General features: G+C 44.3%; 1 long non-coding RNA gene across 2 annotated transcripts; it reads left to right on the forward strand.

The window, feature by feature from the left end:
• LOC138481720 (uncharacterized) lies at positions 1-25,309 on the forward strand. 2 transcript variants are annotated; one of them, XR_011274354.1, is made up of 3 exons: positions 1-70; positions 339-424; positions 25,047-25,309. It is a non-coding gene; the product is annotated as an uncharacterized lncRNA (long non-coding RNA). The 2 variants fall into 2 exon arrangements; XR_011274355.1 differs by having other exon boundaries at positions 339-420.
• Positions 25,310-27,383: the final 2,074 nt, after the last annotated feature.

Here is a 27,383-nt window from a genome sequence, read left to right on the forward strand (position 1 = left end):
AAGCCACACATGGAACTCTGCCATCCTGAAAGAACCCAGCCCAGTGAAGGATTTTCCCTACTCCCACAAGGTAAGACTGACGATATGGATTTTAAAACAATGAAGAATGCCAATTGGGCCCTTATGGGAATATTTTACCTAACGCTCAGTCTGATCTCTTCAAGACAGACACAATGAAGATATTTTGAAAAAATAGTGTACTGTGAAAGCAGAACCTAGAAGGAAGCTTCTTACCCAAATAAGATAAGATGTAAAGTGGGACACACAGAATAATTACCATTTTGCAGCATTAAGGTGATGAGGGTTAATAAACTAACACAGCTTTGGTCTCTTTACAGACAAGCTACTTGAAAGAATATCTGGAATTAACACCTGGAATCCTTGCCACTATCATCTGGGAAACTTTGACGGACAATTAACGTAGGTAAAAAGATCTTTTCAAACGCAAACTTTCAAATGCATTCCCCATGTAAACATATGAATAATGTAAATAATTACAATTTTTATCTCTATAGACTGTTCCTCAAAGGGCTCACCATAGAACTTCTGCTAACCATCTTCAATGATTAGGATAAACCTAGATTAAATTCCATAGATATAATGGATTAGAAAATTACCTGAATTCTATAGGTAAGACCTACTCTGAACTTTAGAATACTAACTAAATCATTGACCTGACAATCAATAGATGCAACCCTATCTATAACTGACTCTACTCTATCTCTACTTTTTCCTGCTCTCACTACAGAGCCATTAAGAATCTTTACTTAGCTATAGGTTGCTCCAAATGCAATGAATGTGTTTATGTGAACTATACATGCTGTAATACTGTGAATCAACAATGAACTCTGCATAAAGTGTATATTGTGTGTAAACCATGTGAAGGAATATTCTTAGGGAATATTTCACCCGATATTGTTTACAAAATTATAACTGTGCCTTGAAAAAGCAAAACTACTACAAGTACCTCCAAATGGAGTATGCTGTCACCTTCTTACCTATAACACGACCATTGGTACACAAAGAATAAGATCTAATTACTAAATGACCAATCTAGACTTAATCTCTTTTTTTAACTTGAAAATAGAAAGGCTAGGGTGGAAGAGACCTAAAAAAAACACTCTTTTTCACCAGATGTATGTAGGTCTGTTTGTATGCACCGTCTAGGTTCTTCTCGTGCCTGGAGCTTCTTCTACCCAAGCTTCAGTCCCGTTTCTCCTCGCTGGAAGTCTCGATTTCCTGGTTCCTGCTGCACTCACTGGTTTCTTCCCGGTGCTCTGCTGTATTGCTTCCTCACTCTCGGTTCCTCCAGGGAGGGTTTCCCGTTAAGGAAAGTCCTTCTTTGGTTTTTATGTTCAAACTATTAAAAAGACTACGCACACTCCAGAATAAAGACAACCCACTAGGGAAATAGGCCAACAGATAGCGTTGCACGGATTAAAAGGTTTATTCATACAGAATACAAATATCAGCAAAGGACTCTGCTGCTCGAGAGCACTCTAAATCTTAGAGTCAAAAACTACTGATTGGAGACACCCTACACATGAGCCTGCTCCATAGGGGATGCCAGGCGGTAATTGGATGGTTCTTCCCCTGCAATCTGGGTCCACGTGGGTCAGCTGGACTCATCCTCGCGGTGAAGATCAGGGCACATATAAAATACATTGTTCCTCTCTAAGCTAAACACGTTAAGACTGAATATTAACTAATTGTGTCAGGCACCTGGGCGGCACAGGAAATGGTGCCATGGAGAAGGGAGGATAAATTACAGTCATGCTGACCCACACATTCAGGGTTTCATTGATACCGCAGTTCCCACACTCAATGTCTCCACCCTGGGGTTTGATCTTCAATGTATCCCTCCTGGTACCTAGTTTTACAAGGGATATGTGTTGCTGCAAGGAAGAAATACAGTAGTGCATGTTTTGATCTTTGATGAACACTTAATGGGGGTTGGGTCCTGGGGATCGCGTGCGTATCGAGGAATGCAAAGGTGTGGGGGCACTTTAGTGGAGACGAATGGATGCAGCGCTGAACTTGGTGTCTTCTCACGCTCTTGCAGGGTGCATTCCTTATGGAAGATACTAAATATTCCCAACACTAATGGGACGAGGGGGAAGGGAACAGAGCTCTAGCGTAGTCAGCATGTTGGGCAGAAATTAGGCTTTGTGAATTAGGAACGTCAGCAGCGTGAGCCTGCAGCTTATTCCTTCTGGGCCTCATACAAAACAGAGTCGAGGGCTATGGGCTTCTCTACTGCCATGTATCTACTTCTAAGCCCTGCAGGGCCTTTACATGTTGCGTGAAAGCACAGATTGCTCCCTCTTGTATGTTATATCACCTCATATGTTGTTCCCAACATTCCCCCCTTTCGTTACTTCTACAGTAACAAATTCCCCCTCCCATATTTCCACTCATTTGTGCCTTTCTGCTTCATCCCACGCGGATGTTCCCTCAAACTTTCCCAATGTTGCACATACTGTTCAGGTGTACAGGTCATATATATACATCCCGCTCCACCTACCAAATCTACCCATACCTCTTTGTAGTTTTTGAGATCCGGGGGAGGTACAATGGTGGTGTGGTATAAGTTGTCAACTACGTCCCCAAGAGCGAGGGGCACCATGCAATGTGCGGGGCCACAATTTTGTTCCATTTGGATCTCTACTTCTTTTGTATCATGAGGTACTTCATTATCAGCTTTCCCGATAGACACCATCATTATTGCACTATTAGGCACAGCTTTGGCACAACACTGGAGACCCCATTGGCACGTGCAGAAGATCACCAGGATAACCACATTGATTGGGACCAACATCTTTACCAATGTTCCAAGCCATGATGGAACCCAGCTAAAGGCCATGGTGAACCAGTCTTCTTCTTGGATCCCAGCTTCCTTTTTCCTTTTGACCCCGAGTTCATGCACTGCTGCGATGACATGTGATAGTGTCCCATTTTAAGCGTCTTCAGAAGGTGTGAATGTGCAACATGAACTCACGATCTTATTGCAAACACCACCCTCCATAGCCGGCAGGAGGTCCAACACATAGATATTTTGCATGTGATTAGCCTTAGAGCCCGCAGTTCCAGTTTTATGACATTGAACTCTTGTTCTGTATTGTTTGCCAGCTGGATCAGTTCCCACCAAACAATCTAGAGCCATTTTGTGTTTGCTCATGTCTGGATGCTGGGTTTTAAGGGCACAAAAAATGTCTATGCTGAAGTATAGAGCTTGTATTCATCTGGTATCTGTGTGAGCATGTCAGCAGATTCTTGAGATAAGTCATTCGAAGTTGATCATGGCGTTCCTTTTCAGGAAGAATGCAGAAGTCTGGAGGTGGCATAGTGGGCATTACTTCTGTGGTCAGGGGCACAAGCTGTTCTTCATCAGCCAAGGGTCCCCCCTTTAGGTGTACTTCTGGTACTACTAGCAGAGCTGCTACAGGTGACATTGGTGTCATTGTACGTTGTTCCATTTGTAGGCATGGTGGGTAATTCAAATACCATTGCTGATGTACTTTCATTCATCCTTTCATTCATGTTGAAGTGTGTGCTGGTATTTAGTATTGTATCAGGAAAGGAGGTAGGTGCTTGGAGGGTTTTGGTCATCATGGAGTGCATGAGGTTAGAATTTGAAGCAATGGGCGGCACTGCAGTTATGTTTAAGGGCTATGTGGTAATATTTAAGAAGAAGTTTGTCTTATTTCGAACCGTCCCTGCATGACAAAATTGAGTGTGTCGCTGTAATAAGGTTTAGGCTTGTGTCCCATTGAACTTTTCTGTGTGAGCATCGCTGTCATGAGGGTGCCATTTGAGTGAGAGAAAATATCACATTCCTGTGTATAATCAGGGGTGGCTAGGACAGGAGCTGTTGAAATCACTTATTTTAGATAATTGAAGCTGGATGTCATCTCTGTTATTCACTGAATTTGATTGCCCTCTTTCTGGTCCTCCTTGAGTCTTTGTAGGAGCGGCCTGGTGTATGCTGCATAGTCTAAGATCCATGCTCTACAATAATTACAAAGGCCTAAGAACCTCTGCATGTCTTTTACTGTAAGTGGTTTGGGAGTGGCAGACACTACTGCTGCCCTGTCTGGAATTATTCTCTTGTCATCTTTGGAGATATGTTGCCATAAGTAGAGCACTTGCAATCAACAGTACTGGAGATTTTTCTTGTCTACCTTGTACTCTTTCAAATCAAGCAAATTTAGTAGTGCGATGGAATCCCTTCGACAGCTCTGCTCACTGTTGCTGCAGACCAGTAGACCATTTATGTACTGAATGATTGTGCTGGGCACCTGAATGTTCCCTAGATCTTCATGCAGTATTCTATTGAAAATACTGGGGCATTCACAGTACCCCTGGGGCAAGTGGCGGTGTTCATAGCGCTTTCCTCCCAGGGTGGATACTGTAAGATACTGTGAGCTCGGGTCTAGGGGCACTGAGAAAAATGCATTCTTCAAGTCTACTGCTGTGAAATGGGTGGCCTGTTGGTGAATGCTGCACAAAATGGAGGCCGGGTTAGGGACAAGAGGAATCTCTTTCTGTACAATGTCATTGAGGGGTCTTAAATCTTGAATCATCCTCCAACTGCCCCCTGTTGCTTTTTGATCGGATAGCTAGCCATATTGCATGGTGAGGTAGAAGGTACTATTATCCCTTGCTCTAACAGGGCCTGCAGTGTTTCCTGAATTCCCTCCTCTGCTTCTCTGGACAGGGGGTATTGTCCCGAGAACAAGGGCCATTTTCCTTGTTAAAACATAATCACATAATACTGCCTTGTTATGAATATTGGCCTAAGCTCATTCGCATTACACAGAAAACTGCGTTCATAATGTTCCGCTTTTCGATCGATGTCGCTGCCATTTTAAGAATCGTCTGCCATTTTGATTTCAACTCTTGTTTCTGTGCTCTAAAATGGTGGACTGTGTTTCCAACTTGCACCCAAGCTGAACGACCTTTGAGTTCTGTTAATGTTTAGGCTGACCGAGAGCAGACTGTTTGACCAATGCAAAGAAAACTTGTGACTCATATGAACTGCAATCCAAGTGTTGTCTGTGCTCACAAGCCTCATCCTTATATAAACAATGAACAATGAGACAGTGGAAAGTAAACTGAGATGGTGTGGTCTGGCTGAACTGCATTGTGGCGATTCTTGGAACAAGGCTTACCATGGATTAGAGAACCAACAAGCATCATTGTAACTTCATGGACATGCAAACTTGTTTAATTCCTTGTACAATATTGTAATATTTGACATGGGAACTGGGCACAAACTCTAGCAAGTGAATTATTAGCTTGGAGAGAGGCTGGACAATGTTTAAAAAATTGTAGAAATATGTCTGTGTTTAGATGTCCAGCACTCTCACCCCTCACTGTGTCTGCTGGTACACACTGCGAGGTGTTGGGAGCCAGATGGCTATCTGTTTTTCTTTGGAAACTGTACAGTAATACTTGTATCTTTTCATCCAGCGATTGGCGTATTTCATTTGTGGTACTAAGCCTCAATATTTCTTTGGTCATTCAGATGGCACCCGAATAGGGACCCTCAAGATTAATGTCACCTTGCTGCTGAGAAGACGCGGCTATCAGACTGGGATCGGAGGGTGAGAAAAAGGGGGCCCCTTTGTATGAGATGCGACACCTCAACCGTACTGCACCTTCCGATCCCTGAACGGTGAGCATGCGGTTCGAGAGGGCATCTTGAGGAGGGTTCACATATCGAGGCGGGCTGTTTTTCCGAAATCATCAACCACGAGGGTCGTCCTTTGTAATGCGATCGGACCTCCTCAGTCCTTTGTAATCAGGTGAGTCGTGACCCGATCCTAAGTATCCTGATATTTGGTAGCAGATTTGTACTTGCGAGTTCAAACGACGCTAGGTAACACCAGTGATCAGATATGCCTGGGAAATTGTCTGCCTGTTTCAGGGGTTTATTCCACCGAGACAGACAATCTTTGGAATTTGGCCGACCAGCGCCACAGGAGGGATCACCGGCATGTACTATGTACTGTAAGTACGACATTGGTAGTATAGTATTCAATGATATTTGGCACAGACAAACTAGAAATGCTTCTGAATTTCAGTGGCCAATTCATGGTTGTTTTGAGATTGCTCGCATAGAGTATTTGGAGTCTATATTGTTAAAGAAAAAGGCTAGGCCTGCAGCATTCGATGTAATTCAGAATTGAAAAAGGAAGCTATGCAGCAACTTAAGAGTAAAGAGAAACATGCATGTCGTCACATGTCTAATTCAGAGAAAGCATTATTGTATGACCAACAGAAACAGTCAGAGTCTGTTAGATATATGGATAGGGCTTTCCAACTTGGTGTATAGAAAATGTATCCTTCTAAGGATTTCCATGCCTCAGACGAAATAATTAATAAGCTTTTAAATGAGCGTAGGACTGTAGCTACTGCACCTCCTCCTTCTGTGCCTCTTCCTGCTGTTTTACCTCTTCCTGCTGTTGCACCTCCTCCCGCTGTTATTCCTGTTCCTCCTGTTGTAGCTCCTCCACCAGTTGTTGCTCCTCTTCCTGTTGTTGTTCCTCCTTCTGCATTTCTGCCCTTCCCGCCAGTTGTTGTTCCCTTAACTCCGTCTTTACCACCAGCGGTAGTGTCTCCACTACTGGTTGTACAAGATTTGTCTGAATTTTCTTTTCCAAATGGTTCTGCTCCACTTGAAACAATTGAAGGGGCGAGCGCCGATTCAAAGGTAGTGACTCAAAGTACAGTTTCAAAAGCTAGAAAAAGAGAATTGTATGCATGGCTAAGAAATGTATAGAAGAAGGTGACAAATCAGCTATCTTAGCTACAATTTCTGACCAAGAAAGTATTCCTGAACAGAATATTTTTATAGAGGGGATGGGAATGCACTTGGCTAAAATGTGGAATGATTTGACGGACATGGATGTCTCACAAGGGTTAAGGGATTTGAATGTCTTAGCTTACTCAAGGGACACTGCAGAGAAAGTACATGAGCATATTGAGAGGGTTTTTCAGTTTAAGAGGGAGTTAGATCGGTTACAGAATGATGATATGGATGGCAATAGATTGGATGCTTCGTATGTGCAGAAGCGATATCTCCCCTCTTGTAAATCAACGAGCGAAGAGACGCGAATAAGCACAAGGGATGCGCTTAGATGGATTTTCGGATGTGTCAATATCTCCCATAGAAGTATATGATACGTTTAGTCAGTATATTCCAGAAATGCAGAAGAAAGTGTTACAGGCGATGGTAAAATACCTGCAGGATGAGTGTATGAAGAAAAATAATTGTTGTCCGTAGATTTGAAGGGCATTTGCATCCGATACTGCTTTGACTTCTTTGGCGCTCGATCTAGCCCTATTGCTTAACAAACTTTCAGAGTTGACTACTTCCCAAATGCCAATGAGGGAGGTTCATCCGACATTTGCTCCTAAAGTAGAGATTCCAGCTAATGTCGCGACAGGTGCAGCAGCCGCTACTATTGAAGCTCATTATGTTTCACAGTTTGTTCATGTCCCATTTTCTAGACAGGAAGTCAATACCATTAGACAGTCAATTCCAGATATCAGGAAAAATCCAACAGGGTTTTACAAAGAAATAGAATATGTTTTGCATTTGTCAGTTTTCACTCTGGGTGATATAGACTTGTTGTTCCCTGTGATCCTACCTGCTGATTTATGGAAACAGATTAGAACTGTAGATGATCAGGCAGGGTTGGGTGACTCATGGGTTAACTTTGTTTAGATAGATCGAGAAAGGAAAGCTGGTGAGAAACCGCCACAGGTGATACTGACACTGCCAGACAGAATAGTAACAAAACTGAAGACTCTAGTTCCAGAGAGAAGAATAGTTTGGGACAAGCTTAATGCTTGCACCAATGGGAAATCTGAAGGTGCTACTGAATTTTTCAATCGGTTCGAAAAAGTATTTTCAGATTTTAGCTGACAGGATTTAAGCACTGAGTCAGGGAAAAGTTGTTTGTGGATACATTTGTGTGTGGATTGTTGCCTGATATCCAATCATAAATCATTACTTCCGAAAGTGCCTGGCAAACTAAATCACAGTCCAAAGTATTGCATATGGCTCAGTATTATGAAAATAGAGTCAATAATGAGAAAGAGAGGATTTAAAAGAATAAGGGAGCACTGAAAACCAAAGTATTCTTGCAACAGATAGTTAGAGGAACAAGAGGTGAGAGCACACAGTTTAGAGGCCAGTTTGCTCCACAGAGTAATGCGCAGATAGGTCCTCTACACATGAACCAATGTTTATATTGCAGACACGAATGTCATTGGCGAGCACAATGCCCGATCCTTTAGCAGAGATTGAATAACACATATGGTACCATGGGTAGATGATCCAGAGGCCGCCCTGGGGTAGGGAGTCCTGGTAGAAGTCAGTTTTCCCAGAATCCACAGTCATTCTCGCAAGATAGTCAGCAACAAAGTGTTGATAATAGGAATATTTTTGATAATCCTTCGACTGCTTATCTTTCTGAGGATCTCGTATTTGATGATATATTGTTCTGTTAGGACAGCCCGAAGCAGAATATGGAACCGGTGCCTATTCCCGTCAATCAGAAAGGGCCCTACGTAGAAATGAAGGTGGGGAATAGGAAGCTACTCCTGTATCTATTTTTGATAGATACGGTAGCACGGAAGTGTTCCATAGATCATTCACGGATTCCAGATATTCAACTGTCAGGGCAGAATAACATTTCTGTAGGGTTTTCTGGCAGACCAGTGGTTAGTCCGGTTTCTCAGCCAGTGCCGGTTCACTGGGGCCATTCACGGATCAATGTCCATTTCTTCTAATGAAAATTGTGGTGAGAATTTGTTGGGGTTGAATCTGTTGAAGGAATTAAATGCGGTAATTCATTGTTCTTCGGATGGAGTACATTTGACGATTTCACCTCAGCAATTTTCTGCTTCACAATTCCTGACTAGGCCTTTACCGACTGAATTGGATAAAGTTCCAGCATGTTTATGGGCAGTTGACGATAATGATGTTGGCATTTTGCAAATTGAACCTGTTAAGATTGTCTTGAAACCAGGTGTTAAGTTGTCACGTATTCCACAATATAAGATTCAGTTGATGGTGAGCAAGCTTTAAAAAGTATAGTTTCTGATTTTGTTCTTCGCGGAGTGATTGAGGAAATTGCAGGAAGCTTGTGTAATAGTCCGATTTTACTGGTATATAAGAAAGGGGATAATGCGATTCCTTTCCGTTTCATTATTGGTTTACATGCTATCAATAAGATTGTTGCTCCACAATTTCCAATTGTGCCTGATGTGACTACAATATTAACTATGATTCCAGCTTCTGCTACTCACTTCAGTGTTGCGTATCTTAAGAATGATTTCTTCAGCATTCCTGTACATGTTAATAGTAGATACTTATTTGCGTTCACCCAAGGGGGGCGCTCGTTTACATTCACTCGTGTGCCATAAGGGTACACTGAGAGTCCGAGTATTTACAGTAGAGCTTTGAAGGAGCAGCTCGATACACTTGAGTCGCCTCCCACTTGTACATTATTGCAATATGTTGATGATCTTCTTTTAGCTGCAGACTCAGAAGTTGCTTACAAGGAGGGCACTGTGTTGCTGCTTATTCATCTAGCAGAGCATGGGCATAAGGCTTCATTGAAAAAGTTTCAATATTGTCGACAGGAGGTTGCCTATTTAGGCTATCTACTGTCAAAGGAGGGAAGAAGACTGACACCTGAACGGATAAAAAGCATCTCCAGCATGTCTGTCCCAAATACACAGTAAGATTTCAGAGCCTTGACAGGAACGGCTTCTTAGTAAAGACAGTGGATCACTAATTTTTCACTAGTGATAAAACCAATGTTGGAATTGACAAAGAAGGGCATTTTATTGCCATTACCGTGGAACTTGGAACACCAGAAAGCTTTTGATCTGCTCAAGGCTGCACTGTGTTCAGCACCAGTTTTGGGCACAACAAATTATGACAAGGCATTTGTGTTATATGTGCATGAATGTGATGGATGTGCTTTGGCTGTGTTAACGCAGGAACATGGGGGGGAAGAATAAACCGTGCGGTTATTTTTCCTCCACACTTGATCCTGTTGCATGCGCTTTGCCGAGATGTTTGAGAGCTGCCGCTGCTGCTGCGTCTGTAAAACAAAGTGAGGTTATGGTTTTAGGTCACTCTTTAACCGTGATGGAACCCCACTCCGTAGACGTTACATTAAACAGAACGCAAACACAACACCTTACCTCCGCACGACTAACAAGATACAAACTGTTTTTATTTGCTCTGCATATCTAAATTAAGAGGTGTTGCATATTAAATCCGGCTGAATTATTGCCTCTTCTGCAAGACATTGCTTGCAGTGACAGCATGTCACATCACTGCCTCTATACTACAGAGCAAGAAATCAAAGGTAGAATTGACTTAAATGACACACCATTGAAAGATCCACAAGGGGAGCTGTTTTGCAATGGCTCCTGCTTCAAACTTCCGGATGGTACATGCACTGCTGCTTCTGCCATCACTACATTAAGCAAGATTGTGGAAACCAAGAGAATTTCACATAACTCCACGCAGGCCGCAGAGATTATCGCATTGACTCGAGCTTGTGAACTTTCCGAAGGGCTTAGAGTAAATATATTTACAGCTAGCCAGTATGTCTTTGGGGTGGTTCACAACTTTGGTAGACTATGGGCAGAACGAGGTTTCTTGACCTCACACGGTACTAAAATCCAACATGGTACCTTGATAGTTCAGCTACTCTCAGCACTTGCTCTTCCTACTCAACTAGCAATCATGAAGTGCGCCGCACACCAGAAAGTAATAGACGATGTACGGAGATTTAACACTTTTTCTGACAGTATAGCTAAACAGACTGCCACTGATTTGTATTCAGAAATGTATGTAACAAAAGAAGTTACGAATATCTGTACAATAGATGAAGGAATTGATTCGATATAAAATATTCAAGCAGATGCCACTCCAGAAGAACTTAAGCAATGGGCTGAGGGTTTAGCAAGTTTGGAAAATGAAGGTTGTTGGGTAGACAATATAAGGAAAAGATGGATGCTTCCCGATGCTTATGTTACCGCTATGGTTACGAAGGCTCATGGTCCTACTCACATATGTGCTCGAAAAATGTATACATTTCTCGAACCTGTGTGGGTAAATGTAAACAACTCAAAGACTGCTGAGCGTTTTGTCCAAAATTGTATGGTATGCTTACAGCATAATGTGGGGAAGGGTACAGCGACACCGAGGGGTAGTTTTAGTCCCCCCTCTGTGCCCTTCAAGGTAATACATTTCAACTTCATCGAAATGGAGCACTGCTACAATTATAAGTACGTTCTGGTAGTCATTTTTGCCTTTAGCAAATGGGTTGAAGCTTTCCCTGTGAAAGATGCCACATCAATGACAACGGCAAAAATCATGCTTAAGGAATATTTTCCTAGGTTTGGTTTGCTGAGGGTCATCTGGTCGGACAATGGCCCACATTTTATCGCTGCTGTTATCCTGCAAGTATGCGCGGGATTGCAGATCGATAAACGGTTCCATTCGGCCAGACACGCTCAGAGTGCTGGACTTGTAGAATGCCATAATGGTATCCTAAAGAATAAGCTAGCTAAAGTCTGTGCTAGCAGTAACTTGAAATGGCCAGATGCCTTACTGGTAGTTTTATTGCCCATGCGGACAACCCCACAAACCAGAACTGGACTCTCCCCCTACAAGATTGTGATGGGGAGACCAGCTAATATTTGGAATATGCCCAAACCCAGGAGACTGAAAGATCTGGAGCATTTGCTTCTTTTTGAATACTGTGACAAGTTAACTCAAAACTTGTATATGATTTATCAACAGGCGTGAGAAGCACTCCCAGTTAAGTACGAGGGGCCAGGTCATCGACTTCGTCCTAGGGATTGGGTGCTCACAAAAGCTTTCGAAAGAGCATCCTGTCTCACACCGCGCTGCAGAGGACCGTTTCAGGTCCTGTTGGCCACACAGACCGCTGTACTCACGTCAAGAAAATATCCTTTCCTCTGCCACTCGATGAAGGAGAAGAGAAGGAAACTGTTTGTTTTGTTCCGTATGATAAGCCTGTTTTGAACAACACCAATGGTGTCTCAGAGATTCTTCCTGAGCCTGTGGGGCCTGAGGAGACTGCTGCTTTGTCTTTGAATTCTTCCTCAGATCTTTCTGCACCCTTGAGCAATCTTGCTTCTGTTTCACCACTTCCGTCAGGAAGCAACGACACTCTGTTCGCAGATCACAGCGTACCTGGAGTCTTGAGGTATGATCTGCGTCCACAGCACTAGATTTACAGCACAGCACGGATGTGCCTACAAGAAACCACTGTTGATCTAGTCCCTTGCCACTCTCTTACTGAAACATAAGTAAGTGGCCGGGACTGGAAAAAAAAAGTTTCCTTTAAGCAAGATAAGCCACGTGGTCAGGAGATCACCAACGGACGAATTTAAGGAGTCTGATGGAGAGAGTTTTCGAATGGGTTTTGAGGAACAATGCCCTTCTCTACTCTACTCGTACAGAGAAAGCTATGAGTCTTGTGGCTAACAAAGACATTGAGCATCAAAAATCATGGTCCTTGAGGACTCACTGTTTTCCTGTAATAATGTTAACTGGTGTGTTCACTTGAGACTTTGTTACCAACTGAAAGTGTTCCTACTATGTCTTCACCTTTCGTGTATCTGCACGTTCTACCTCCTAGGGATTCACAACATAGACAGAGTTACCACAATAATTCTCTTCTATTAATTATGAATGCGCCCCATGCGATTCTAAACAGAACAAATTGCTGGATAAGTTCGCATTTGCCACAGCACGGGGAAAAAGGGTTGGGCTGGTAAATTCATCCTCTTCCTTTGACTACTACATGCTACACCTCTCTAAGGGCACTATTCTTTGGTCTTTGGAATGATAGTATTTCTGGGAACTTCGACGGGACTAATTTGAACGAATTTGAAAGATGAGTCCTGACACCTTTTGGATGTTCCCTCTTTGCAAATAGGAGCAAACTCAATGTTGCTTCTATTAGGCCTTCCAATAGACTTTCTAGACCTTTCCAATCGTTAATTTATTTTAAGATGGCTCCCGTAGGCAACCAGGATGCCATGCCTCATTCTTATACTATCAATCATAGCCCCAACTCTGTTTCCTTCTGCATACAAAGAGATGGTTCTTAGTCAATGGGTACTTTTGAGGGTTGTACCACCATTGCAAATCTGACAAGTGAGGACAGACCTTTGTATGTAGGTGATCCTGTTTATTTTGTCTGTGGTGATGAAGCTTATCCTTGGTTGCCTAGAGATAAATTGGTGGGATCTGCTTGTTGTGTGTTCGTACCTGACTCCTCCCCTATCATATTCAAGGTGATACAAAATCTGCATGTCCTGAGTAAGGAAGTATATGTTCCTGAGGGAAGTTGGGATCTTAGTGCTTGGTTCTGGGACTTTCTACGTTCATTGGGATGGAAGCTCTTTGAAGTCCTAGTGGTAGTTCTTGGTGTTCTAATGTTTTGTTGTTGTTGTGTGCAATGTCTTCCTGCCATACGTTCGATGTTAGGAGGATGTTGTGCGAAAATTATAGGTACATTAGGACCAAAGGTACATGCGCCCAAGGAAACTGTTAGCACTTTTATAATGAAGGATATCACTGTCAAGGAACTCATGTCGATCGATATTTCTGAAGAATGTGATTCAGGATGTACGGACATTGAGGCGTGGGGTTTTGAGTAAGGCGAATGTTTGAGTAATGCTCTTGCCTTATCCAGTGCCTTCTGCACCTTCTTAGGCAATCCCCTTTTAACAATAAAATAAAATAAAGATGTTGATTGATCCCTGGCCCTGCCCATTTCTACTCTCCACATCTCTTGAACCCTAAGAATGTATTGTGCAGCCCATACCCGTGCTCTGATCTTATTGAACGATGCTCCATCATGGGCGTCATTACTTATTTTTACTCCCAGGAACCCCGCTTTAATCCACACTGACTCTGCCTGATATCCCACTGCCACTACTAAACACGCTCTTAATGTTCCCTATGGTTAGGGGAACCCCTGCAGTGTGTTTTTCAAAAGCATAACTCCATTTCCTTGCTCCCACTGAGTTGTGGGAGGGCCTTGAGGAGGTGGTTTCTGTCCATTTGTGCTGAGGGGACATAATGGGGTCGTCCTGCACCTTTGTGTATTAAGGGCATTTGTAATTGCATCCTTCCCTTTCCACTTTTGGCAACAGTTCCCTTTTTCTTTGCAATGCTATCCTACCAAACCATTCACATGACCTTCCGTCCCATAGGGTTTCTACTCTTGGTGTGGTAGTAGGCACTTGTTAGGCCCCTCCCTCTGCTCCATCTGTATCCTCAAAATCACTCCAGTACTACCCATCCCCTCGCTGTGACCCCACATTCTCATACCCCGGGCTTTCCGTTTCCCCCTCCCGCTCTAGAAGAATGGTCCTTATGGGGGCACTGTCAATTCTGAACAGGAAGTCACCCTACTTCCATTCATCTCTGGGCTGTTCTGGGGGCATATCCTAGGGGCAACATAAGAACCTCCCACCCGTGCTGTTTCACAAGCTGCTCGTAACCTCGCTAATTCTGTATGTGTAGTGGCCAATGCCACTTCAAGGTCTCTTGCGCTTACCCCTGTATGGGTGGACACCTCAGAGGGTGCAACATATGGCAGGGGTGGGGTCGTGCTTGGACCGGCCATCACCGCCCCCCTCGACACATAGGTCGGGTTATTGCATCCTTCCGCTGGTTATGTGGCAAGCGGATAAATCCCTTAATGGGGGTTGGGACCTGGGGTCGCATGCATAACGAGGAATGCAAAGGTGTGCGGGTCGAGTTAGTGGTGAGGGGCTAGCTCTGGCATGTCTGGGTGAGGGTTGGAGGCCTAATTGCAGTTTAGTGGAAACGAATGAACCCAGCACAGAACTTGGTGTTATCTCACGTTCTTGTAGGGCGCATTCCTTTGGAAGCTACTAAATATTCGCAACACTAAAAGGACGAGGGGGAAGTGGACTTCTGTGGGAACAGGGCTCTAGCGTGGCCAGCATGTTGTGCAGAAATTAGGCTTTGTGAACTAGGAATGTCAGCAGCGCAAGCCTGCAGCTTATCCCTTCTGGGCCTAATACAAAATGGAGTCGAGGGCTATTGGCTTCTCTAGTGCCATGCATCTACTTCTAAGTGCTGCAGGGCCTTTACATGTTGCGTGAAAGCACAGATTGCTCCCCCTTGTATGATATATCAACTCATATGGTGTTTTCCTTATTTGGAAGTGTCTAGGCGGGTGGAATAAGCTCATTTCCATCCCAACACTCCTCATTGCTGCCCATGACCTTCTCGTCCCAGTATCTTTGAGGGATATCTTTCTACAGTCATCCATACTCTCCCTTGTCCCATTATTTTCTAGGGAGATCATTCTAAGGTCAGCCCTATTCCTCCTTGTCACAGTATGTTCCCGGTTATTAATGCTACCGAAACCAATGGAAGTGTGAGGTACAGAGGGTTGAGTGAAGGGATAGGAGGATGTGTAGGAGGTGAGGTGATGAAGGGTTGGCATGACGCGTTTCCCTTGGATGGTCATCCTTGTCCCTAGAGGAGGAGTCTCTCCTGTGAGATCCTGCCGCTGAATCCCACCCCTAGGAGGACTACCGGGTAGCGGCCTTAATTCTTTCAAGTCATGGGGAAGGGTTCCACTTGCGGAAATGTGACGACATCCAGGCATTTGTCACAGTGTCTACTTCACCTTTATGATTGGGATTCCTCTTGTGTGACGCAGAGTACGTGGTTTAGACACTTCTCATCCTTGTACTCCTGTGGGTCATTTTGTCACACCCTCCCTTATGAAACGTAGAAAATAACCCACCATTTCAAGGAGCACCTTCTTCACATCCTGAAAGATACTCGCACCCAACCCCACCTTGCCCAGTATCTGTCTTGATGATCACCCTCTTTAAATCTCTTCTTGATCCATCCCATCTCCTCCTTCAGCACTGTCACTTGTCAAACCTAAATGTACATGTTAACTACTCTTTGCTACCCTAAATGGCATGGCAGTAATACATGATATTTTGTAAGGCCTGCTCCCCACTCTAACCATTTCATTTATGTCTGTAACCCCTACTGATAAACAACACCACATTGCTTCCCAATACATACCCACATTAAAATAAATAAAAGTGTGACCTCAAAACAGTGCATTGTTCATGTTCTTCTGCAAGCATAAACTTGGAGTCCTGCCTTGTCCATAATAGGCAATGGGGCACCGAGCCGCCATCCATTGTGGATGAGCCAAGTCGGTTCAGTGAAACACAGAGCGCTCCCGCACCTGCAGCAACTGCTGACAGAATGCTCCTGCACTCTCTTTATCTGTACAGGGAAACATGGTTTCCTGTTGATAGTTCAGTACATCAGCGCACATGCCCAAAACCATGCAAGGCCAGGGGAATTTTGCTTTCCCAGCATTACATGTCAAATTGGGGATGCCTCCGTGTATATTCAGAGGCTAAGAGGTGGCAAAATGGGGTTGCATCAGCTCAACTGCATGTGCTTAAACCCGAAGCTCTCCCTGCTTCCTAATTCCTGTTTCATGCTTCACTGGATTGAGGAGCCTGAGGTGGCATGAACCTGAGAGGATTCTGGAGTGGGGCAGCAGGTTAGGAAAGAATACGCATTTGGGCCTCATTACGACCCAGGCGGTAAGGGGTTAACGGCAGCGTTAACAGCGCCGACCCTTACCGCCTGAGTACGAGGTCCCTTAGCGCCATGGCGCTTTTAACACCTGCTTTTAGCAGGTGTTAAAATCCATGGCGCTAAGGGACCATGGAATTAATTACGCCACCGTAATTTACGGTGGCGTAATTAACGCCTTCCCCACTCCCATTATACCCTATGGGGCAAAAATGGGAATGGGGAAGGGTAAATGGGGATTGGGGACTTACCGCCCCGCCAAGGTCGGAATGGGGCGGTAAGTCCGCCAACCACCATGGCGTAAACGTAGTTTACGCCATGGTGGTAAAGTCACGGCCCAGGCGGTAACTTACCGCCTGGGTCGTAATGAGGCCCAATTGTCTGTATGCATTTTATGTATGTATGTGTATATTTGTCTATGCGTCCATGCAAGGGTTTGCATCTGTAAGTGCACATGTGAATGAGAGTGCATGTTGTAATGGTGCATGGGTGAAAGAGAGTGTATGTATGCCGCATGAGTGTGCAAGTAAATGTGCAAGGGTTTGCTAAATGAATGCATGTGCTTGCACATTTCACTGTTCAGAAACTGAGATTTGGGGAGGGGGCAGCATCAGCATCAGCATCTAGTCCGGATATACGTTCTTACAACGATATTGCCATTCTTTACGCGGCATCAGGGGAAAACAAACTTGATGATTGTTCTTACGTGGCTTGACTGGCCTACATTGGTTCAGCCAAGTCTGGACATGTTTTTGTTACTGTGGCATGGCATTTTCTACAGGGAATCAAGGGTAAAGCAAACAGGATAAGTATTACGTGGTTAGTCTCCCCTAGATTGATTCAGCGAGTATGGACATGTTTTCTAACTGTGGAATAGCATTTTTGTTATTGTCATTGTTAAGACGGATTTCTGAACTCTGTCCTGGAGGCGCAGAGGTTCAGAAGGCCAGCCTAGTTTCTTGGAACAGGGTAACCTCTGGACAAGCCAGACCTATCAGGGTAGCGATCGCGGCGGTCAAGACTAGGTCTCAAGAGGGGTGAGGGTGACTGAAAGCCTGCAATGAGCACACAAAGCAAGGACACTTACAAATTACTCCAAGCAGGTGTTATATTAAAAATATATACACATTTATTACAAGGCCTTTGTAACATTGACCGTAGCGAGAAATCACAATAAAACTCCAGTAAACCAACACATACCAAACCAATACAATATATATACAAATACAAACGAGTCTAAAGAGTTAGACGCACGAAATGTGTAGACCACCTAGATGGGGAGGAAAATAGGCAGTGCAAATAATAATTAGACCCAGTCCTTCTTCAGACGCATCTAACTAAAAGGAAGTCCAAGCCCTACGAAGAGTGGAGCCTTGTGCTCAAAAGTACCTGCACATGCTGGTGCCAACGGGCAAAAAGGGGGTCTCTTCGAGGGAATCAGGCAGTTTAGTTCGGTGAACAAATGAAGATTAACAGAGCTCCGCGACTCAAGCGCAGCCTCCACTGTGGGCAGAAGCAGAGCGCGAGTACGGAAAGGCGTGCTGTTAGACACAGGGGGGAAAAGCTATGGGCTCCTGCAGGAGTGCGACCAGGTCCTAGCGATGCTACTCACCGGTCCCCAATGCCAGCAGACCCAGGCTTCTCCGCGTCAGTTTCAGTGCTGGCGGGTTCAGATAGGAGCAGGGGACGTCTCGGCGTCGTGTAGATTCCGCGGTAGCACCGGAGCGGCCGTGTGTATTTCAGCCAAATGTACACCACTCACTTCAGACCTGGGAATGCCAAGTGTACTAATCGTGTGAGAGTGACAACGACTCGTAATACAACACAACCTGATGGCGGTTACAGAGCAAGGCTCCTGGGTATGCTGGTCAGTCTGCTGGATGGCCCAGAGACACTTCCGAAGGCTTACGTGCAGGAGATGGTGAAGATGCCGAGAATAGTTGTTCCCAATATTCCAAGGGTCGAAGTACCAGTACAGGCCTTCTCATTCGATCAGAGGTAGAAAGGGTTTGACAAAGCGACAGCAGTGCAGAGGAGCAGTCCTTCAGCTGGTCACCAGCGATTCCTCGGTTCAGCCTCGTGGTTGCAGGATACTTGGCTCGTGTATTCCTTTGTTCGTGAGAACTCAGGAGATCGACATGGTAGTGGCGTTTCCAGCCCCCTCTTATCCATGGTTCCCTTCGCGCCAAGACGGAGGGGACCCAATGGGAGATCCGCTCATAAAACACTCACACCATCTGTGGACCTCATCACGGACCACGGGGGTCCCAGGCATTCACACCACCCTAGACTCTCTGGCGCCCAGGATGTGTATTGGGACCAGACATCCCAGCCCCCATCCTGGAGGCACACACAGGCCTGTAGAAGCCTGCGAAAGCATCTGTGTTTCGCGGGAAAGTACATGCCCAAATAAGGAAGGCCCCGGGTCAGCTCGACCTGGGGGAGGTGAAGGGGGCCAGACGGTCAGCGGACAGGACAAAGAGCCTCGTGGTCTGGTCATTTTGGGAGCCAGGCCACCATTTTGGGCTAAGCGCGAGAAACGCGCTTAAAACGCCAAAAGGAGTTAAAAAACACAAGAAACGATCGCTGCCACCAATCCCGTCCGAGATTCACTTGCACCGTTCATTTACAATCCAAAAAGAGTATCTAGGGCCTGTAGAAGACTAGAGACCCAAGAGAGCAGTAACTTAGCTTACAGTGCCCTCTTGTGCCATGTTGCACGAAAGCTGCAACATGATAAAGAAACTACGGAAAACAGCGTTTCCCGGTACTGACTGTCTTAAGGGCATGTCAGTTTCCCCGTAAGAATGGAGCGAAAGCCCAGAGGAGTGCGGCAGAAGGCTGCACTTCTCTGGCAAAGTCTAGATCATGGTGAAAACAACAGCAAAAAGTTTAGGGGTTGCAACATGGAAGGAAAATTAGCCACAATTAAGAAATCTTTCCTAACAGTCATCAAGGGTAAAGCCAGCATTATTACCTTGTGACCTCCTTTCATCATGAAGAGTTCCCTGCAGGGTTGCAGCACTACTCTGATACCGAAGGCCTGATGCTGCGGGGTTAAAACCTGGTGAGTTGTGACTGTTGGTAGCGGGGGTCGGGGCACATTTTGGACTGTGGGAGATGATTTTGTAGCTTGTGGGAGACAGCAGGGTAAAGCTCTGGGCAAAATGGGGCAGGAATTCTGGCCCTTGCCTTGACCAATTCCCTTATGAATGCCTGACAAACGTCTTGCCTTGCCCTTGATGGGAAAAAGTTGCAGCAGGCCACTGAGCATCACACCTGAGCATATTAGAGTCAAGTTTGAGTCATCTATAAGATTTCTAGCCAACACATTTCGCCCTGGCAGCCCCCATCCAATCGAAGGCCTGTGTATTACGAAAGGCAACTTCATGTGTGCTGTGAGTGTGTTAAGGCAGGTGCGTGCTTTATGGGACTGCGGTCTGGAAAGAATTCTTCCTCACATTTCAATTACGAGCTTCGTCTCTATAACTGTGGAGGAAATGAACTCTTGCCCGCGCCGCTCCCCACCCGTAACTGAAATGTTTTGAAAGTGAAGCAGCGCGAATGCTCTTACTTTTGAGTTTCTATTTTTGACATTTTTCGGGCCTTCAGGGAGATTGAGCTTTCCCCATAATTCTTAATAATGACTGACACTGAAACGAGAATAACACATGGAAACCTCTCAAATTCTCACGTGGGAGCAATACAATTGGGGGAAAACGGTTGAATGAGAATGACTAATGCTAAACCTCTTTCTCTTTACACTAGACTGATTTTAATTCTTTTCCAGGTATAGAAGTCGTATTGGACTCATGTTATTATTAGAAATTGCACGGTACAGCATCTTTCTGGCTGTGGCCTTGTTCCACATTCACTTCTGTGATGTGTGTTTTCCAGCATTTTTCCCTTTCTGGTGTTCTCCCTGCTTATTCTGTAATTACCCGGGCAGTGATGAGGACCTGCGCTCATTATGGTGGGAAACACACATTCCTAACGTTGCTAGACTTCCCCATTCACCTCCTAGGTCTGGGGAGACACAGCAACGGCATTCATCATTTTTACCAGACGTGACCACTGCAGGCAGGCTTAGGTATCCTAAGCGGCACGGCGTTCATTTATCTGCAGTTTTTTTTCAGATTCGTTTTTTAGCGAAAACGTTTGGCCCAAAAAAATAATCGAAAAATGTTGGGGTCGGGATTAGGGAATAACTAATAGGAGAGGAGGGGTTTTGGGGGACCCCCTCTCGCCCAAACATATATATAAAAAAATGTAGCTGAGTTTTTTTAGCCAAACATTTTCGGCAAAACACTCATCAAAAAAAAGAAAAACTGGGGACGAATCAACATATTTGAATTTGTAATTTTGCTGGTGTACAAGAATCGATGTACATGGCAAAGGGTGCAGGAAACGGATGCCGTCGGATGCCTTCACAATATTTTGAGGGTATCTGGGGACGGCGTAGTCGTTGAGGAGGACAGGTAATAGGACAGGGGCAATGTAACACACATAGCTGGAGCACTTAATTCCGGCCTAGTGCCAAGATGCATGCTATAATACACATTCACACATATATACATGGGAATGGAGTGATGTGCCGAGTGGAATGGAGTCCTTTGGGCATGGTGGCGCAAGCACCTTCCACGGTAGCACGTCGATAGACATGTTTTAAGAATCCCCACTCTGGCAGCTTTGAGGCTGAATATACCTTATTTTAAGGGAGAGGTGGATGAAGCTGGAATTGAGGGTTGCAATGTGCGGGATATCAGAGAAGTAGAGACTGGGAGGGCATAACTACATCTAGCCCTTCCTCCCAACTAAACAATAGCACTGGCTTTCTTGGGGTTGGACATGGCACTGGTTCCAGAATAGAAGAGTACGGCCCTGTGAGCTGTCTGTTGCTCACCTGTTGGTAGATGTGCTCGTGCTGGCAGGCAGGTGGCTGCATATGTGTTGGCAGGCATGTGCTAGTGCTGGCAGGCAGGTGGCTGCATATGTATTGGCAGGCATGTGGTAGTGCTGTCAGGCAGGTGGCTGCATATGTGTTGGCAGGCATGTGCTAGTGCTGACAGGCAGGTGGCTGCATATGTATTGGCAGGCATGTGCTAGTGCTGGCAAGCAGGTGGCTTCATATGTGTTGGGTGGGCAGACAGATGGACATGTATGTAAGGCATTATATGCCATTGAATAGCATTGTAGGGGCAGTTGAGACTGCGCTTGTCATATGATGTCAACAGCTGTGAGGATGCACCTTCCATTTAGTGGCTATTCTATGTATATGTGTCATTAACTGGCGTTGGATGCCATTTGTGAAGGCATGTGACACCACACTTGGCCTATGAGGAAAGCTGCATTACCGTCTCTGTCGCCTGATATTCTGGTATTACCGGGATATAAGGGGTGGTGGCGGGGTAAGGAGTCCCATAGGACTCCATGGGAATGGGAACACTGGTGCCGGTGCTTCAGTGATTTCTCTGCCGGTAGGGGCCTGAATTCCCATCAGGTCGGGCTTGCCGGTAGTTCCCTGCCGCTGCTGGCAGACTCAGAGTATGCCGATCAGGGAAAGGTGCCGGTACACATTATCACCAGCCCCTTATTTCCAGACCGGCATGCTCGTAATGACCCCCCATGAGTCATTACCTTTCTTATTGTGACTACCCTATGCATTTGATACATAGAAACTTGGCATGTGAGGGCAACACCTGGACGTGTGAGGCTGTACTTTACATATGATGACCATGTATGCCATCTGAGGATAATGGCAGTATCCACATAGAGAAAGCTTCACTCAGCATTTCACAACAGCACATGAGAATGCATGGCTGTATTTGTCATATTATGTCTATCGGTGACATGTGAGGAGATAACTGAGACTTGAAAGCAATGCCCTGAACTATGCTGGTATTATTGGATGTACCCCTGTCAGATTTTAAAAACACCAATATATTCTCAAGGGAGCTCCATAGTTAACATATGATTGGTAACAACAGTAATGCTTTGCCTTCTTTATTAACTGTTGGCATTTTAATAATCTTCAGCTTGAGTTTTTTAACAACAGTCATGACACACCTCGTGGTGACACGTGACCTTAATATCTGAGATGCAATCAGAGTGAAAGGTCATATGACATCACTATCTGTGATTGTATCGAGTGTGCTGGATTGCTCTCAGTATATAGACTCATCAATGTACAAATACAACACGTGGCTTATTCCCAAAGTCAGTGCATAGTTCTGTTTTTGCTGCATTGTTTCACCAGCTCAGATTCCAGGGTAAACCTGATATTAAGCCTCATTAATGCTGATGCTGCATTAGCTTTTCATATGTCTCAATGATCAAGTACACTGTCATGATTTCTTGCCACCACATGCTTCTTGGATGCTCAACCTCTCACATTTAAATTGCTTTTGATTCCCTTATGAAGAACATGGTCCAGGCATCGATATCAGGGCAGGTGAAGCAGGGGTTTGCCAAAACCAGCACACACATACAGATAGTACCTAGGGGTCAGGTTGTTCGCAGATCTCGTTTGCCAAATCTTTAGACTGGTACATTGTGGCTGTGAAACATTAGCAGTGACCAGGGACGTAATTTTAGGGACATTTTCAAGTGATGTCATTTGATCCCGACCCGAGTGACATCACATGAAGTGATGTCATTTGACCTCGCCCCCATGTGAATTTGCCGGAAGTGACATCCTAAGGCAGTATCCCTCAGTACACTAGGAAAAATATGGTTAAAATATCAATATAATATGACATACATTTAATTCAAGAATGAATAATCATATGTAGCAGTGTGTCAAGACCCATATTATCACGGAAGTGTATGAACCAAAATGATAAATCCCCTCTTTATGTTGCTCTGCCCTGTTATTTCAACATGACTACAGAGCAAAATCACATTCTGGGGGGACGGGGTGGATAGGCGGCTGTAGGGATAAGGGAAAGCCAGGATAGAAGGGCAGAGAGGGAGAATATTTCACCAGAGAACACATGTTCTTATACAGTTGCTCTTCCTTCACGGGACCTGATATCATGGGGTGAACAAGCCTGGAGTTAGGCGCCTCTGCACTTCACCCCTCCAGTGAATCTTGACTCAGCTAACATGACAATGAACTGAGTGTATATGTAAGGGTAGGTGGAAAAGCATATGAGTTTTTGAAGGATTATAATAGCATGTGATGATCCTCCTTTTTTGGACTGAACATGCTTTTCGTTTAAAAGCTTTCTCTCATATAATAAGTTACCGCCAGACCCGTATTACCATTCCACTTCCATGTTTCCCGGTATCACTGGGGCATTACGACCCCAGTGACCCGGAAATCCGGAGGCGGAATTGTGTAAGTCGCCATTCCCATGGAGCCCCATAGGACTCCATGGGGATGGGGACAATGGAAACACTGGTTCCGTCTATGACAGAGCCGGTGTTTCCATGTCCGCCTGCAGGCAGGTGGTGTTAAACCTGCCAGGTCAGACCTGGCGGGAGTGACACCTCCCGCCTGCAGGACTCTTAATGAGGCGGTCCGGAAAGAACAGTGGCAGCGGTTTTACCACCACCATTCTTTCCGGTCCGGCAGGGTCGTAATGAGGCCCAATGTCTTGTCATTTTGCTGCTGTTTCGAGACAACATCCGGTGGGGTCACCCCATGCCATCCGTCTGGGTTACCAGATGACTGTGGACATAAAGGATTGTTCTCTGAACAGAAGACGTCAGGGAAAACGATAGAAGCAGTTTCTCATAGAACTAAGAGGTAAATTGAAATATGCTGGGGAAAACTGTTTAAAAGCAAGTGCTCGAAAGAGCCTATTGTTTTGGGATCCTAACATCCTGGGGCCCCTTTTATTTAAACTATCACCCTGTATTAACTCATTGCACAAGACCTAGGGTTACAAGGAAGAAATAAGACTCGCACATGTGATGGAAGATGTGCACGGATAGGAATATTCCTTTTTTTTAAAAAGAAAAATAATTTTTCGCAAGTATAATAGGACAAAAATTGTAGAAGGTTAACCATAATGTGCATGATAAATAAGAAGTCTAAACCGAATTAGTGATAAACAATTTACTGTTATAGGAAATAAGGAGAATATTCCAACCATGTTCTCTGGGAAATAGTGACTGAATTTTCATCAGCAACTTGGACGAGACAGTGTCCTAGAAGAACTGTATATCTCTGCCTAAATCATGGGGAGTTATTTCACCTTCATGCTGAGAGTAGATAAAAGTAAGAGATTGGTGATGTTTGCATCTAATTGATTGATGTAGTTAAGCTATGCGCTGTTTGGAGTCCTACAAAAGATGATTCCTTGAACTTCTCTAGACCACATTTTTACTTGTTGTTTTTATGTTGTTTCTGTAGAAATATTGTCTCTGACCAGCAATCAAAGGGGTATACAGGAGTAAACCACTATTTTGAAGAAATGTTGTTGTCCTGAAGAAGGCCTGCAGAACTAGACGGAAAATACACTAGAGATAAAGTGTAATCTAATCATTGGCTGAAACATGTCGATGATCTAAAAGAGATTTGAAATAAGAACAGTCTCTCTTTTTTCTCTGTATCTAATTGGTTTTGTCCCTATAATATTGGATTGTGTATATATAGAGATATACATGGCATCTTTTACCCCGCCACACTGTGTGTCATTCTTAGGTTTCTGAATTGCTTTTAAATATCAAAGGTTATGTGTATATTGATTTTCTGACAATATGCATACATATGTTTTCATAAAATTTTTTGTGATTATTAAAAATCTTTTTGTGATTAATAAATCTGTTTTTTCTTACGACAATATGTGGTTTCATGACAAGTTGTTCAAGTCTAAATTGAGATCTAGCAACCTCCTGTGTGCAAACATAAAGAGTGTGTAAAAACATCACCAATCAAATTTTCTGTCAGCATAGAAAGGGGTAACCAATTTTTTGTGTTTTATATTTGGTTTATTTGAAATCTCCCGTTTCAGAATTGGTCCCCCGACGACAAAAAATAGGGAGAATACTTAATCTAGGTTTAACCATACCAGAGGAATACACAATAGATGAATGGTAATGGTGTTGTATTTTCCATAGGAAATTTACTTAAAAACGTGCTCAATCTGGCATTCTACCATATTTTAAAACACTCCAAATGTGTCAGAAAAGAGAACTGGGGCACAGAATGATTAGGTGAATGGCTCGGGATCACACACTGTGGTCAAGTGAGGAAACAGTGATTTGAATGCAGGTGTCATTGTTTCACAGTCACCATCTTGTCCACCAAACACATCTGGTCTCTATGATTGGTCTGATGACGATGAGGTTACAGTCCCCAATGAAATGGTGTGTGATGTTGGTGATGTTGAAGTCCCACTCAAGATTGTATGCCTTGATACTGGTTTCAGGTCCTCACAGAGATGGTGTGTATGAATAATCATGTTAAAGACCCTATACCTATGTTGTTTTGTAAACCAAACAGGGATGGTGCGTGATTAACATAATGATAAAGTACCCATAGATATGGTGTTTGATGTTGGTGAGGGTGCAGTACCAAAAGAGATTGTATGTCATGATAATCATATCCAGATCCTCACAATGATGGTCTGTGATGATTACGTTAAAGTCTCCACAGAGCTGGTGTGTGTTAATAATAACTTTAAAATCCCCAGAGTGATGGTATGCGATAATAATGATATTAAAGTCCCCAGAGAGGTAGTGGGTTTCATTATAAGTTTGCGGTTCACCTCCAACCACTTCCTGCCCTTCACCCCCAACTACCTCTTGCTTTCCATCTTCAATTGCTTACTTTTGCTCATCTCCAGCATCTCATGTGATACACCTCTCACGACCTCCTGCTGCTCACATCCTGCCAACTATTGCTGTTTACCTTCAACTTCCGCCTGCTTTTCACCTCCAGCCACACATGCTGTTCTTTTTCCTCCCCTAATGGCTAGACTTTGCCCACGGCTTTTTTCTATATGCCAATTTGCCCCAACCACCTAGCACAATCCTCTTCTTCAAACACCCACACCCACTGACTGATTAACTGGCTTTTTGTGACAGCTCTCTTTAATCTGGCAACCTTCAAGGGGTTCTCACCTGTATAGGTAAATGGCTGAAGCCCAGTGATTGGGTGTTAAATGATTGACATGAGTGAAATGTAGGAACTGAGAGATTGGGCCAAGTTTGAATATTCCAAAACTCCCATTTCGAATTCCAAACTCTCTCTCTTTTTGTGCCACCCTGCAGACATCCTGAATGTGTCTGTTCTCCAGAGACCAGGTTAATGAACAGTGGACGGGCAAATCAATGGAAAAAAAATGACAAAATAAATGCATGATACCAGGTTCCGGTGAGCTTGTTGCAACATTGTGTTGCAGGGAACCAAGTCTGGGCCCCTTGAGTGAATAAGCTTGCTGCACAGATGTCAATGAGAATTGCAGCATTTGTATGTTTACATTATTGGTCTGCAAACTGAGTTAGGATCTAGTGGACATTAATGTATTATTTCTTGGGTTGCTATGCCAGAGCCAATAACATACAGTGGTGCTTGGGGTGATGGATATCTCCACCATGTGAGACAGGCATGGTATCATGAGAGAAACATAGACACAATGATTCACGTTCATGAAAACCTTAATTTGATAAAGAAACAGGGTTGGAGACTCCCTAACTTGCCTTATGTCTATAATGGGAGAAATCTCGACCATCAATCAAAAATATA

Source organism: Ambystoma mexicanum, chromosome 5p (assembly GCF_040938575.1).
Source record: "Ambystoma mexicanum isolate Mex_15411 chromosome 5p, UKY_AmexF1_1, whole genome shotgun sequence".
NCBI classification, from domain to species: domain Eukaryota; kingdom Metazoa; phylum Chordata; class Amphibia; order Caudata; family Ambystomatidae; genus Ambystoma; species Ambystoma mexicanum.